The sequence below is a fragment of the Microtus pennsylvanicus genome, chromosome 8 (genome assembly GCF_037038515.1).
Source record: "Microtus pennsylvanicus isolate mMicPen1 chromosome 8, mMicPen1.hap1, whole genome shotgun sequence".
NCBI classification, from domain to species: domain Eukaryota; kingdom Metazoa; phylum Chordata; class Mammalia; order Rodentia; family Cricetidae; genus Microtus; species Microtus pennsylvanicus.
The window spans coordinates 185634-198121 of NC_134586.1; the positions used below are offsets into that span (position 1 = coordinate 185634).

Sequence of the window (12488 nt, forward strand, 5' to 3'; positions counted from 1 at the left end):
AAGACAAAACACTCAAGGATCAACTCCCGCATTCAGCATACTTGGAGAGACTTGCCGGCGTCACCACTCTGATGTTGAGTTCTGAATCCTCTTCGGCCCCTTGCTTGGCGACCGAAGTTTGGAAGAACAACCACCACACGAGGATTCTTCTCAGATCACGCTTTATTGGAGTGCCTCTTGGTTGAGGGAGAGCAGGGGTCCCGAGAGCACTAAAGCAGCTGCTTATATAGGGAGTAGGCACATGGGTCGCCCTGTGATTGGCTGCCATCATCAGCTGACACTAGACTGCGTCAGGATAGGCGCAAGGATTCTAAAACACCGCGCATGCGGGAAACAGGGGACACGTAGCTCCCAAAGGCATAGCCATATATGGAATTGTTTATTTCCAACAAGACAGGATGTCAGCGCCATCTTGTAATGGCGATTCTGTCTGGCTCCCTGCAGGAAAGAATTCTTCAAGGCTTCAAAGGAAGCCACAGTACATAAAGCAAAGCTTTTGACTTATCCTCACATTGGTGGACAACTGATAACAGAGACATGAAGAATCTGAGGTTCCTTCTGTTATTCTTTTTTTAAAAATGCTGCAGGATCCCCACGGCAGTAGGCAGCAGAAATGCTGTAGGTCCCAAATGGTGGTAGTGGGCCATGTGGTGGCAGACAGCGGGCTCTGGGAGCAGCCAGTCCCAGGCAGAAATGGCTGCCGGTCCCAGAGCAGTGGCCTGAGCGGTGGCGGTGGCGGGCCATGTGGCGGCAGACAGCAGGCCCTGGGAGCAGCCAGTCCCAGGCAGAGACAGCTGCTGGTCCCAGAGCAGTGGTGGTGGGCCATGTGGCAGCAGGCAGTGGGCCCCAGGCAGAGACGGCTTCTGGTCCCTGAGCAATGGCTGGTTCCAGGCAGGGAGACACGTGGCGGGCGGGCAGAAAACAGAAACATGGATAGACATGACATGTAGGGTGAGGTTGAATGTTTATTCAGGGGGTTATGGAGGAGGAAGGGTGAAAAGGGGGACAGAGAGAGAGGGAGGGAGAGAGAGAGAGAGAGAGAGAGAGAGAGAGAGAGAGAGAAGAGGAGAAGAGACAGAGAAGGGGGGAAGCAGAGAAGTGGGGAGAGAGGCAGAAGCGAAGCTGCCTCTCTGAGAGGAAGATGGAAAAGAAGACGAGCTCAGGCCGGAAGCTGAAGATCAGCCTGCCTCAGCGGATGGGGAGGAGAATGGGTGTGGCTTGTCTCTTGAAGGGACCAAAACCATAACATTCCCAGGTCTTCCTTATAATAAAAAGCACGCAAGTCAAGGAAGCAGAAAATGAAGGGCCCAAGATGGTGGGCAGGCAGGTCAGAGGTAATGGGAGTGGACGTGGCTTGTCCCTTAAAGCGACAGGAAAGCACAACATTCCCAGCTCTTCCTTATAATAAAAAGCAGGAGACCAGGCACCACAGCCCAAAGGAACTGGGGCAGCGAACTGTCAAGACTGCTTCCGGTTGATTGTGGGTGTCGTCTTGGGGGGGGGGGCACGAGAGAAGGCTGGGTGCTGGGAACATCCTGGCATAGCTGGTCTCTTTGTTTCTGACTGATGTCTGTGGCATGAGAATGTCTGGTATCTCTTATCCTGTTTAAGGTATTGGCAGAACAAAGAACAAAGTTAAATTAAGGAAAAAAAAAGTTAGGACCAGGGAATTGAGGGGGATGTATCTGACCTGTTTAAGGTGGATTTCTTAATTTGGCTCCCTGGAACTCACGCGGACTCCTTGGGTTTGTGAAAACAGAAGGTTTAGACGTATAATGACTGTGGCATAAGAGATAAATTTGATTTGAAATTTGTTTGGTGAGGTCACCTTGCAAAACCTCAACCTGACAAAACCTCTCAGCTGTCAGACTGTCAGAGATCTTTGAGAAGTCTAAGATTTTACTTGAGTTACTGATTAAAAAATGACAGAGAACATACTTGGTTGGCACCCAGAGCTACTCTTTTTTGGGTCCTCCATGGTCGCTGAAGTTTGCACTTGAGCCTTGCTGTTTAGTGCAGGGCCTGCCAGGCTCCAGAAGAGAGCTAAGTGGGCTAAGAAATCTGTAGGAAGACAGGCCTACCTTGACCTGAGCAGCTAGGCTTTCGATTCCAGCGATTCTGTCCACGTCTAGAGGTCTTTACTTTAGACAAAAGGCAGTTTAGCCCAATGGTCAGCACTCGGCAGTCAAAGCGAAATGCAGAAGGACGTTGTTCTGCACATGTCTGTCTTCTGTCTTCTTTGGAGGGAGCAGAGAGCTGCTGCTAGGAGCCAACCTGTCTCTTTTTTGTTGTTGTGAAAAAGTTTTTAATAATTAAATACTTAAATATCACATTCCCCAGTTCTCTGAGCAGTTGAGGGCTGTTTATCAGGTATAACTATAGTATAGAATTTGTTTGGAAAGTTGGGTCTGAGCTTTACCACACTGGCTCTCAACAGGTAAGATTCACATTTGTAAAAATGCAGAGAGAGGGAAAGAACTGCTCGTAATATAAGGTTAGTGGCAGAACTGACAATGGTAGAGAACAGCTTAAGAGACTTAAAGGTACATACCAGTTTAAAATATAAGACTTATGTTTTGTAGTCTGAAATGAGATGTAATGAACAATTATTATACATAGAGAGAGTGAACAAGAATTGGGCAATACGGACGCCTCTGACGGGCCCTATCAAAACATTTGACCATTGCTCAAAACACATTTAACAGAGTTAGCATGAGGAGTTTAGTGAAAACCGAGTGAAGAGGCAGGGTAAAACCAGGAGAGTGTGGTCATGTAATCACGTGCCCCGGACTTCTACCCGGGGTTCCTACTTTAGGTGCCATCCGGGACTCTGAGCTCCCTCCTGGGGCAGAATCAGGACCTGAGAACCTTCTCTACAATGACCCATGTGTTCCATCTGCCTGGATGCAGCTCCTCCAAACAACAAATCAACTAATCGTGAGTGTCTCCATCTCGGCCAGCTTAACCATCTCTTTTAACCCAAGGGATTGACCTTTGAGCTCCCAGCAACCCTTTGAGGTTTCTAGGGATGGGAGACCTCCAACCGCTGGTTTTCAGGGTTTTGGTTGTTCCCTTCCCTGGCATTCAATTCAGCTTGTCTCCTGTGCTAAGCCTGTTCCTGAGATGGCTGGCCTTAGCCAGCTCAGACGCCTGTTCACAGGGTCTGGGTGTTCATCCTCTACAGTGCGGCCTGACCTTGGATGAATCCCTCCTGCCTGGGAATCCCTCTCCCATCAGAGACTGGAGTCGATTCAGCCAGGTTATAGCACACCCCTCCCCCGTGAGCTCAGATGCCTGTTCACAGGGCCAGGGTGTTCATGCCATCTGCATCGTGCCTTAACGGGGAGCCGTTCTCATTGTAGGCTTGAGGTGCCACGGTTTTTGCGGGTGTTTTCACAGTCTTGACCATGGGAGCCAAGCCATCCAGACCTATCACTCTGGCCTCATGCTTTAAATGCCTCACACTTATCAGTCTCTGTCCAAAATGGCCCCAACTACCTTAAAAAATTTTTAAATGGCCATTTTTTGGGGTTCCAGCCTTTTGCCCCTCCCCTCTGCGGCTTTTGTTATGGCATGGCAGCTCACCAATAGAGCAGACAACATGGGGCAGTTGCCATCTTGGCTGAGGGCCAGATGGGTCAGGTGACTTTTTTGCCATCTTGGCTGAGGGCCAGGTCACGTGACCACACTCTCCCGGTTTTACTCCCAGTCTTACCCTGCCTCCTCACCCGGTTTTCACTAAAATCCTCCTGTTAACTTTGTTACATGTGTTTTGAGCAATGGCATGTCTCTGATAGGGCCCATCAGAGTCGTCCACATTGCCCAATTCCTGTTCACTCTTTCTATACATAATAATACATATCATTTAAACTGCTATGTACCTTTAAGTCCCTTAAGCTGTTCTCTACCATTGTCAGTTCCACCACTAACCTTATATTATAAGCAGTTTTTTGCCCTCAACTGCTCAGAGATCTGGGGAATGTGATATTTAAATATTTGATTATTAAAAATTTTCACAAGAACAATAGAGACAGGTTGGCTCCTAGCAGCTGCTCTCTGCTCCCTCCAAAGAAGACAGAAGACAGACACGTGCAGAACAACGTCCTTCTGCATTTCGCTTTGACTGCCGAGTGCTGACCATTGGGCTAAACTGCCTTTTGTCTAAAGTAAAGACCTCTAGATATTTCATATATGTTCAATTTGGACCATAAATTGAATATAATGCAATTTATATCAGAAAATCTGATTCCAAAGCTGCATGTAAAGTGAAAACACTTAGGATGCTCAATGGGATTGTTAAAAAATAGTATACACATTGACAAAATGTGATTTCTATATTTACCACAAAAGCTATAATAGTTAAGAATGTGTACAATATTTATAAAAGAATTAAGGGGGTAGAGAGAACAAGCCAAGAACAAAAGCAGAAAAATACAGTCCACTTTTAATCAAAAGATTAAAGAACTCTTGATATGGGAGTCTTCTGTTTTGAGTTGATGTTGTTGGTTAATGAAGAAACTGCCTTGGCCCTTGATAGGACAGAAAATTAGGTAGGCAGAGTAAACAGAAAAGAATGCTGAGAGGAAGTGAAGCAATCGCCATGCCTCTCCTCTCTGAAGCAGACTTGATGAAGCTCCAACCCAAGATGGACGTAGGCTAGAATCTTCCTGGTAAGACACCACCTCATGGTGCTACACAGATTATTAGATATGGGTAAAAGCAAGATATGAGAGTTAGCCAAGAAGAGGCTAGATATAATGGGCCAGGCAGTGCTTAAATAAATACAATTTATGTGTTGTTATTTCAGGGCATAAGCTAGCCAGGCGACCGGGAGCCGGGTGGCAGGAACGCAGCCCACAGCTCCCTTCTACAGAAACTCGCCCAGGAAAACTGTGATCGTAACCAATGTTACCTAGCTATCTATGATACTATGTATATAGAAATTTAATGAGCACACACTTCACAACTCCCACAAAATTAACTCAAAGTGACCTTTAGACTATTATATTTCTTACCCTCCAGTTATTGATATTTCTTCCAAACAGAAAGGCCCGATCTCTAGAGTCCTCTCTGCAAATGGAAGTGATTTTCCCTAGAGCCTACTATAGCTCTACAGCCCCTTACACTCCATGGTTTCAGGAAAACCCAGCCCCAATGGTACCCAGTCACAAAACAATATAGAAAGTAATTTAATGTCTGCTTTCTGCCACATGGATTATGGCACAAAATGTGGCATCTGCCCTAACCACCTGCCCATCATCATGCTAACCTGAGAAACCTCTGCAGCTCAGAAACTCCCTTTGGGCACTGGAACTGAACTTCCTGAATCACACCATCTGTGGCTGTGGTAGCAGAAAGTTAAGAGCATTCTAATCATATATTGCTAAAGGATGGTCCCCATCACCTCCTTACTACCACTTTCTAAACTATCTGTAACATTTATAAGACAACTGCAATGTTCAAGATTTGTAGAAACCAGACCTCCAACTTTCCAATCTATCTTCCCACTGCACTCCAAAATCAGTGCCTGGATATGCACATTGGACAGTGATATTACCAGCATCTTAGCCTCTCATGCCAGGACAACAGAGCCTCCCACTACTCAGATAATTTACACTCAGCAAGGCTCATAAGTCCAGGGTCACTGCCCAGGTCAACACATGGACCAAGAGAACCACAGTCTGGCCCATGGTTCATCCCATTCCCAGCAGCTCTAACAGCTCAGCAGACTTGCTCTGGGGTCAGTGGTCCTAATCTGGGGTCAAAGGCCCCCATACTCACCATGGCATGGATTGTGGTTTTCCTTAAGGCTCTCTACAGCAGAACAGTTGAATCTTATAAAGGAGAATCCTGGAAAGAACCTTCAAGCTACCCCCCACTGGTGCTCCTGATTGCTCAGCATTCCCAGAGTTAGAACTACCCAACTGGGGCTACAGACATTAACCATTTACCATACTGGGTGAACAGGAATCAAATGCCTCAGACAGCACATGCCATCACAGCTCTTCCCTTCTACCCGAAGTCACACAGGGACCTAGTCTGGGAAATGTGTAGCTTAGTAGAATCTTCCATTCTCCCAGAGAACATCCTGTTCCTTTTCTAAGACACAGGGTCCTTTGTGTTCACATCTAATTACACACTCAATGTCCAGACCAGCCAACCCTTTGCTTCATAGCTGGGAGGTCCTACAGCCAAACACAAGTCACATCCAAACAGTACCTGTTGTTCAACAAAAGGAGGCCATGGATTAGAAAACAATGAAGTGCCCATGGGAAGGCTTGGATGCAGGAAAAGTAGTAGAAATGATGTAACTATAATCCCAAAAATTACGATAAAAAGTTGAATCGGGCTTTACAGCCACGTGCTCCAGAGACAATGGATTTGTATTAAAGCACACCAAGTAACGCTCATACCATTTCTCAGGTTATACATCTTAAACTGGGAAAACAGTCATGTTAGGCAATGCACACCATTTTATCCAGTTCTATTTTGATTGAACTAGCGTAACTACAGTTATTCGTTTTCACAAAAGTTCAGTTCTTTATCCAGATTCTTGCTTGTCTGTTCTGTGAACCTGAGAAATGGCCAGTCAGGACTTTTATTGATCATTTAAAATTGACTACCTCACTGCTCATTGCTAATTGTTGTATGGTTAATAAAAACCCAGGAACAGAAATTGGGGCTCAACCTGAAGGTCAGAAAAGTAAAATAGGCAGCTACTAGCTCCTACCTCTACTTCAGTTCAAAATGGAAATCCTGACTCCATGAATCTCAGAATGAGACTGCGTGGGATCTATTTCCTCCCATTTTATATTCCTCTCTAGTTCTGGGATTAAAGGTGTGCACCACTGGGATTAAAGGCATGCACCAACCTGATTCTATGGCAACTAGTGTGGTTACTGGGATTAAAGGTGTGTGTTACCACTGGCTAGTCTGTAAGGTAGGCCAGTGGGGCTGTTTTACTTTCTGATCTTCAGACAAGCTTTATCTATTTATTGAAATACAAATGAAATATCACTACAGTGAGTTCGAGACCAGCCTGGTCTACAAGAGCTAGTTCCAGGACAGGCTCCAAAACCACAGAGAAAGCCTGTCTCGAAAAACCAAAAAGAAAAAAGACAAAAGAAAAAAAAAGAAATATCACTATAGCTAATATCAACTACTTTCAAAGCAGGAAAACTTTCACCCTCCTTCTTGCCTCTCCCTTTCTGTGCTATGACTATACCTGCTTTATAGTTTGTCAGTGAACTCAATTCTTACACATGTCTCTTTTCGTTTGTTAAGCTTCCCCAAAAAGCCAGAGAAGTTGGAGGACACTCACTCATTGGTCTATATTTCCTTTGTACAGACCAGTCAAGGCCCAGACTGGAAGGAGATGAAGGACTGTCTTTCCAGGCCTGTGCAGTAGAGGAAGGATTAAATGTTCAAAGCAATTCTCAATAAGTGTAAGGCAAACCTGAGATATAGGAGACAATGATCTAAACCAGTTGTCCTCAACCTTCCGAATGCTTTGATCCTTTAATATAGTTCCTCATGTTGTGGTGACCACACCCCAACTATAAAATTGTTTTCACTGTTACTTTATAACTGTAATTTTGCTACTGTTATGAATTGTAATATAAATATCTATGCTTTTCAATAGTCTTAAGTAATTCATTTGATAGGTCATTTGATCCCTCAAAGGGAGCCTTAGCCCCCCCATGTTAAGAACCACTGCTCTAAAGTGATACAAATAAATAAATAGATAGCACTAAAGAAAAAATGGAATAAAAATCTTAATGATCAGGAAACACTGGGAAACAGAAATTAGAGCAGTAATGCATTAAAGAAAATGAAATTTTAAAAATGATACTAATAATTGACTTTTTAAAATAATAAAATAACGAGAATTACACTTACCTATACTGACTTTGAAAAAGACTAAGCACTTCTTTGGTAGAGAAAATGCTATTAGTAAGACATTATATGACTTTGTCCTGTATGGAACTGTCAGCTGCTTCCTGCTGTAAACTGAAACACCAATGCAATGACCTGAGTCTCCACCTCTGAGCTGACTTGTCTGTGTCAACCAGGACTGCACATATCTGCGTAGAAGAGTTCCCTAACTGAAAAGTGAATACTCAGTAGTTCAAGCAAGCTATCCCCCCTAAATTGTACACCTACCAATTTTGTCTGTCTTCATGAACATGGAAGCAATTAATACAAAGAATTAAATTGTAGCGGCGTAAATAAATGCAGGCAGATTGTAAAGAAATATATACAGCTTTAATGAAGAAATAAACTTACAGAACCGAGGTTCCCACATAGCACAGGAAGCAGGAAAAGGGACACCAGGCTCCTGCAAGCCCATTTATCAGTAAACATTTGCCCGAGGCAAGCCCGCCCCTAAGGGGCTGGCTTAACCCTACATTAAATTACACAGAAAGTCACTCACCCTGCCCTATCAGACCCTTCTTTATGATGGAGACCTCTTTAGCTCACTGTCTGTGAGCTAACTAGCTATCACCTAGTCTGTTTCCCCTTGTGGTGTACACAGTACACTGTACCTCCTCTTCTGGTCTGAAGGGAGAAGCCATGCTCCACATGCAAATCCTTTCCCTGTTACTGCAATGAACAGTCCACTATGTGACTCAAACTGGTAATTTTAGAACTGTGTGGTGCTACAGACCAAGAATTTAAAGGGTTCCAGAAAGGGTCCAAGTCCACCTCAATCTACATAGGAAACTGACTCAAAACCACTTTTCAAGAAAACATTTGGAATCGCAGCTCTTCTAGAATTAATATATCTTCATGGCACATGGGACTTAATGTTGGTTGTGACTGTTTAATGGCCCTTTAAGCACCATGTTAGAAGCCTTTGATGGAGAGGTGGGCTTTTTAGCTGGTTGTAAATCCGGTTTATCTTGTTGTTATGGGAATCATTTCCTAATGGCCAGCTAATTCTGGTGAACAAACACATCTTATCATACTAAACTCTAACAGACATGGTTAGAATACTACTTTGGGGTATTTGGGATGCAGCACTCCCTTAATTTACTTCTAGTTTTGACTTACTGGCTCCTAAGAATTGGTGAATTCTTATACCATTAATTTTATTACCATCAATTCTACTGTTTCACATCACAGTTTAGCAGTGGAGTGCTACTCTACACAGGAGACACTGTTTACAAGTTCCATAGAATTAACTCCAGACAGATCCTAAACCTAGATGCTAAAAATGTAGAACTTCTGGAAGATACTAGAGAGACCAGGGCTCTCCGAGTTTGGCGAATCTGCCTCCCTTAGGAACAATACAAATAGCACAGGCACCGGCATTTCAATGACATCAACAAAATTTTCCTAAGCGCAGTCCCGCTGCTCCCAATGCCCTGCACAGATGCAGCCCGTGGAGTGAAGGTAAACGGGCTGCTGGCCATTCCCTGGGACGGACCACGCAGAAACATGCCGAATTCTGCGCCTGGCCACTTATTCCCACCCAGGTGGGGAAGGACCCGTCAAACCGGCTACCGCAGTGCAGCAGGCCACTCTATCCACTCTGGGGGAAGCGGCCACTCATTCACCATGGCCGGCCACTCTTCCCACTCCTTCCAGTCTGGGGACAGCAGCTGCTCACTCACCGTGGCGCGGTTGCCAAGCTGACCTGCACTCTCCCACAGGGAAGCCCACAGTTTAGCACACCAGACAACTTCCGACTCCCTCAGCAAAAAATTAGAGCCTGGAGCCCTGAAGAATCCTCCTTTCTGACAGTCCATGGAAGGTTCTGATTGGCTAGTGAAGTATGAATGACTGGACCCAGTGAGCTGAAGGAACACAATGCAGGGGGTTTCCCTCCGTCCCAGATTGGCTGGAGATCTATGCCAAATTCAACAGTAGGTCTCTGGCTAATGTAAATAACTGAATTCAGTTTTAAAAGGAAGAATACAAATTCAGAAGGAGGCTAATCAGACAACGTTGCACAGAGAGCACAGGGTAACTCAAGAACATTATCATCAAGGTCCACATTGGCGTTGGAAAAGGTTAGGTTCTCCTCACAGCTTCTGAGTGCTAGGATTACAGGAATGGAGCAGCACACCCCAATTATGCAGCACTAAAAATGTAACCCAGGGCTTCCCCTTACGCTCATAAGTCAGGTCTCCAGTACTGCTGTACCTTGGCTTTTTTTGTTTGTTGTTGTTTTTTGTTTGTTTTTTGTTTGTTTGTTTGTTTTATTCCAAATTAATTATATTTGTTTTTTTTTAATTCTACTTCTCTTTCTTTCTTTCTCTTTTATGCCTGCCCACTCTAGAAAACCCAATGGCTCTGCCTCTCTGGGCCCCTGTACTTATGTGAGTGAAGCTACACACAGAATTAAAAATAATAAAAATTAAAAGGATCAGTTAACGTGGCATTTAAAAAGTAAATAAAAGCAAAGGAAAACTACTGGGAGTGTTATGAGACATCCAGTGGTGTTGGGTCCAGAACTGAGCTTGTCTAGGGCGACCCTAGAACTTCTAGCCTCAGCAGTGCATAAACTGTGGTGTTGCCACAGCACGCAGAACAAAGCCGTGGGGGTAGGGGTAGAATGAGAAGAAGCCTAGGTACTGAACGAAAGTCTGTCTGTCTGTCTGTCTTCTTTTCTCAGGATTTCTCTATTTAGCCCTGGCCATCCTAGAACTCACTCTGTAACCCACCAACACTCAGCCTCAGCCTCCAGAATGTGGAGAACACAGGTCTGAGTGATCACCAGTGGCTAAACTAGGGAATCAGTTGGTGCTCTGCCATACGGTCCCCATGGCCTCCTGTTTTTTTGTTTGGTTTTGTTTTGTGTTCTGCTGGTTTTTTCCTGTCTGTAAATCCACATTTCTTGCCGGGTGGCAGTGGTGTGTGCCTTTAATCCCAGCACTTGGGAGACAGAGCCAGGGGGATCTCTGTGAACTCCAGGCCAGCCTGGTGTTGAGTGAGTTCCAAAACAGCCAGGGTGACACAGAGAGACCCTGTCTTGAAAAACCAAAATACAAACAAAAACAAACAACTAACTAAATGTATAATAAAGTAACAGAACAAGAAATTAAAAACAGAGTGGAAAACCTTCCTGGAGTTACAGAAATAAAAGGAAGCCTGATGTGGTGGTAAACATCTTGAATCCCATCATTCAGGAGACAGAGGTAGGTGGACCTCTGTGAATTGGAGGATGGTCTGATCCAGCTAGTAATTTCCCAGGCCACGTAGATAGGTCCTGGTCCTAACTAATTCACTGAATAAAAAAGTCTATAAACATGGAATCAAACAAACAAAGGAAGGCAGTACTGGGGCCTGGCTTATTGGGAAGGAGGGAGCCCTGGCCTAAGTGCCCAAAGTTCTTGGTCCTGTCATCTGTACTGCATAAAACTTGGTGTGCTGGTCAATATCTGCAACCCCCAACACTCAGGCACTGGAAATAAGCAGATGGGGTGGGGAGAAGCTGCTTCCTTCCATGCTGCTTTCCAAAGTCAGTTCTTTTCAGCTTTCTGAGGCAACTCCATGCTCATGTGTCTTTTTAGCTTACTTGATTTTACTTCACTCTTTAATTTAGATTTCATTTTATCTAGTAGCCAGCAAGCCCTGTGGATTGTTCTCCAGTTTCAAGGGACATGACACCTTCACACAGTCAAAACAGCAATGCACATGAAAAGAAATTAATCTAAAAAAACATAAATTTAATTGACTTGGAATAAAAATAACAAGTGAGAGACAGCAGTCCTATGAATCTGGCATATAAACTAGGGTGTCTGGAGCCCTCGATTCTATCCTCTCAGTACTGCAAAAACTGGATGTGCTGGCCCATGCCTGTAATCCCAGCATTCAGGAGCTAGAAATGGAGGACCAGCTTCCCACCCCACCCCACAGCAGCTGTTGGAAGATGACCTCAGCATTCAATATGTGCTCTACTGTGCTGAATCCAGTGTTTCTAATGCTCATTTCTCTGACACACCCCACAAAAAGGTTTATTCAGGTATGGTATCCAAGAACCCACACAAGTCTAGGTACAAGAAATAAATAAGTAAATATCTCTCTGTAACACAAAAATAGGGTAGGCACCTTGAGAGAGGCCAGAGACATTGGAGTGGACAGGCATAGATAAATAAAGATAAACAATACAGTTAAAATAAAATAGATAAGTACACACATGAATATAATTAACTTGGAATAAAACAAACAAGAGACAGCCGTGCTGGGGATCTCACTTATGAAGGAAGGGATAAGCCCTGGTCTAGGGTACCCCCGAGCCCTGGGATCCAGGCAGCTTCATGCCATTCAAGTCTCTTTTTTAATTTTATTTATTAAAAAAGACAAAGAAATACTCACTTTGCAATCAGCATCTAGGCTTCTTCTCATGCTGCCCCAAGTCCCAACAACCACCAGAACTTGCTTTGTTCTGAGTACTGAAAATAAAAGTGTGCACCCCAGTGTACGCACACACTGCTGAGAACAGAACTCTAAATTAGCTCAGCTTTTCAACCTAACACCTG

General features: G+C 44.4%; 1 protein-coding gene and 1 long non-coding RNA gene across 3 annotated transcripts in view; both read right to left on the reverse strand.

Annotated features, from left to right (window-relative positions):
• The window catches only part of LOC142855783 (uncharacterized), a 237274-nt gene that overhangs the window by 37976 nt on the left and 186810 nt on the right, over positions 1-12488 (reverse strand). The window lies entirely within an intron of this gene.
• Positions 1074-9692, reverse strand: LOC142855793 (uncharacterized). 2 transcript variants are annotated; one of them, XR_012911544.1, is made up of 3 exons: positions 9618-9692; positions 7322-7397; positions 1074-1602 (listed from the first exon to the last, which is right to left on the reverse strand). It is a non-coding gene; the product is annotated as an uncharacterized LOC142855793 (long non-coding RNA). The 2 variants fall into 2 exon arrangements; XR_012911543.1 differs by lacking the exon at positions 9618-9692 and adding an exon at positions 8287-8319.